This window comes from Triticum aestivum, chromosome 5B, assembly GCF_018294505.1.
Source record: "Triticum aestivum cultivar Chinese Spring chromosome 5B, IWGSC CS RefSeq v2.1, whole genome shotgun sequence".
Taxonomy (NCBI): domain Eukaryota; kingdom Viridiplantae; phylum Streptophyta; class Magnoliopsida; order Poales; family Poaceae; genus Triticum; species Triticum aestivum.
Window position 1 is genome coordinate 109,456,250 of NC_057807.1, and position 3,799 is coordinate 109,460,048.

Sequence of the window (3,799 nt, forward strand, 5' to 3'; positions counted from 1 at the left end):
AAAATCGCCGATGCACATATGGCGGCAGTTGAATTCCAAGAGTATCAGAAGAGTGCAGATCCGAGTGATTTGCTCCGAGCCAAGAAGCCTGCGACAGACTCTGCATTTCAGTCGACTGGTGAAACAAAGCCGATTCATATCACCCGACCGATCCCAATGCTGCACCGACTCATATATCAATGACGCTCGACAGCAAATAGGAAGAAGCGCTCATCCAGTTCCTCCGTGAGAATTGGGACATCTTTGCATGGAAACCCTCTAACATGCCAGGTGTACCCAGAGAACTGGCTGAGCACCGTTTGTGTGTCAACCCCAAAGTAAAACCTGTCAAAGAGCACCTAGGGCGGTCCACCATTCAGAAGAGAAAAGCAATCAGCGAAGAAGTGGCTCGACTGTTGGTAGCAGAGTTCATCCGTGAAATCTACCACTCCGAGTGGCTTGCCAATGTCATCATGGTCCCCAAGAAGGACGATTCACTTTGCATGTGCATTCATTTCAAGCATATCAATCGGGCCTGCCCGAAAGATCACTTCCCTCTCCCCCGTATCGATCAGATTGTTGACTCGACTGCGGGGTGTGAGCGCTTGTCTTTTTTAGATGCATATTCCGGGTATCATCTGATCCGACTATATGGTCCCGATGAAATAAAAACAGCCTTCATCACCCCATTCGGGTGCTTTTGCTATGTCACCATGCCATTCAGTCTTAAAAATGCCGGAGCCACGTTCGTGAGAATGATCCAGAAGTGCCTACTCACCCAAATCAGTCGGAATGTGGAGGCACACATGGATGACATCGTGGTCAAGTCTCGCAAAAGTTCCGACCTATTGACTGATCTCGCAGAAACCTTTGCCAACCTAAGAAGGTAAGATATCAAGCTTAATCCGTCAAAGTGCACATTCGGAGTTCCAGGAGGAAAGCTGCTCGGTTTTGTCGTTTCCAAACGAGGGATCGACGCCAATCCAGAAAAAGTTGATACCATCCTCCGAATGAAACGCCCCGTGCGAGTGCATGATGTTCAGAAGCTGATTGGTTGTTTGGCCGCCTTGAGTCGATTCATCTCTCATCTCGGTGAAAAGGCCTTGGCTCTTTACCGATTGATGAAGAAATCTGATAAGTTCGAGTGGTCTGAAGAAGCTGATGCAGCGTTTGCAGAGCTCAAAGCCCTGCTTTCCACCCAGCCGGTGCTCGCTGCGCCAATCAGCAAAGAGCCTTTACTGCTTTACATTGCAGCCACTAGACAAGTTGTCAGTACAGTACTCACGGTCGATCAAGAAGAGGAAGGAAAAGCTTACAAGGTTCTACGCCCAGTTTATTATCTCTCTGAAGTTTTGACTCCGTCCAAGCAACGCTATCCTCATTATCAGAAGTTTGTCTATGGAATTTACATGACTATGAAGAAGGTTGCACATTACTTCTCTGATCACTCTATTATAGTCGTCAGCGACGCACCGTTATCTGAGATCCTAAATAACAGAGATGCAACTGGTCGAGTAGCAAAATGGGCGATTGAACTCCTTCCACTGGACATCAAGTTTGAGCCAAAGAAAGCTATCAAGTCCCAAGCAATCGCAGATTTCCTTGCCGAGTGGATTGAACAGCAACTACCGACTCAAGTTCACTCGGAACATTGGACTATGTTCTTCGATGGCTCCAAGATGCTAAATAGATCAGGTGCTGGAGTAGTATTGGTGTCCCCCCGTGGAGACAAGCTCAATTACGTTCTCCAGATTCACTTTGATTCCTCCAATAATGAAGCAGAATACAAAGCACTTCTATATGGGTTGCGTATGGCCATTTCACTTGGCGTCCGTCGCCTCATGGTGTATGGCGATTCAAATTTGGTGGTTAACCAGGTGATGAAGGAATGTGATGTCAGAAGTCCAGCCATGACTGGTTACTGCAATGCTGTCAGGAAGCTGGAAAAGAAGTTTGAGGGGTTGGAACTTCACCATGTGCCCCGATTGAAAAATCAAGCTGCTGATGAGTTGGCGAAGATAGGTTCCAAGATAGAGGCCATCCCCCGCAATGTATTACTGGAACATATCCATTCACCTTCAGTTCAGGAGGATCCCTTCACAGAAGAGTTGCCACAGCCCAAGAGTGCTGCAGATCCGACTGAAGTTGACATCCCAGCCGGGGTCGACTTAGTCATGGAGGTTCTGGTCATCACTCCCGACTGGACAGTGCCGTACATCGCATACATTCTGAGGAAGGAACTTCCGGAGGATGAAGAAGAGGCTCGACAGGTCGTCCGGTGATCTAAGGCTTTTACTGTGATAAAGGGGCAGTTGTTCAGAGAAAGTGCAACTGGAGTTTGCCAGAAGTGTATCACACCAGAGGAAGGTCGAGTGATCCTCAATGATATCCACTCGGGGACCTGTGGTCACCATGCGTCCTCTTGGACCATCGTGGCCAAAGCATACCGAGCCGGATTTTACTGGCTGCGGGCCAACGAGATGGCTAAGGAAATAGTGGACAAGTGTGAAGGCTGCCAGTTTTACTCCAACATGTCTCATAAACCTGCGTCGGCTCTAAAAACAATTCCACTCGTCTGGCCTTTTGCCGTCTGGGGACTGGAAATGGTTGGACCTCTGAGGACAGGCAGGAGTGGATTTACTCATGTGCTGGTAGCAGTCGACAAGTTCACCAAGTGGATCGAAGCCAAGCCCATCAAAAGCCTTGAAGCAAGCACAACCGTGAGTTTCATCAGGGAACTTATATTCAGATATGGCATTTCGCACAGCATCATCACGGATAACGGCTCGAACTTCGATTCTGAAGAATTCAAAGCCTTTTGTGCCTCCCAAGGCATGAGAGTCGACTACGCTTCGGTCGCTCATCCTCAGTCGAATGGGCAGGCCGAGCGGGCAAATGGATTGATTCTCAAAGGATTGAAGCCTCGGTTGATGCGTGACCTGAAACATGCAGCAGGAGCCTGGGTCGACGAGCTCCCATCCGTACTGTGGGGGTTGAGGACAACCCCTAACCAGTCAACTGGAAGGACTCCATTCTTCTTAGTCTATGGAGCTGAAGCCATGCTCCCCATTGATTTGCTCCACAATGCACCTCGAGTCGAACTCTTCTCAAAAGAAGAAGCAGAACATGCTCGGCAAGATGCAGTCGATCTCTTGGAAGAAGAAAGAGAGATGGCTTTGATCCGGTCGACCATTTATCAGCAAGACTTGCGTAGATTTCATGCTAGAAACGTGAGGGGTCGAGCATTTCAAGAAGGAGACCTGGTTCTTCGAGTGGACCAGCAAAGACCTCACAAGCTTGCTCCTGCTTGGGAAGGCCCTTTCGTCATCACCAAGGTGCTCCACAACGGAGCATACCGTCTCTTCAACGTCGAACATAATAAAGATGAGCCGCGCGCCTGGAATGCGGATCTGCTCCGCCCTTTCTATTCTTAAATATTTAGAATGATGAGATGTAATAAGAAATACCTTTTAGATTGACTATCAAAAGACATAATTTACTTCTTCCAAACGATTGTTGTTTATTTCTTTTGTACGAATTACCTTAGCTGCGAATCTATTTCGCCTAAGACGAAGTGATAAAAATCCTACCGAGTGATGAGTCTGCCTCTCACTCGGGGGCTTAGCTGCAGCCCAGTGCTCTCCTAAGTGATAAAAATCCTACCGAGTGATGAGTCTGCTTCTCACTCGAGGGCTTAGCTGCATCCCAGTGCTCGCCTAAGTGATAAAAATCCTACCGAGTGATGAGTCTGCCTCTCACTCGGGGGCTTAGTTGCAGCCCAGTGCTCGCCTAAGTGATAAAAATCCTACTAAGTGATGAG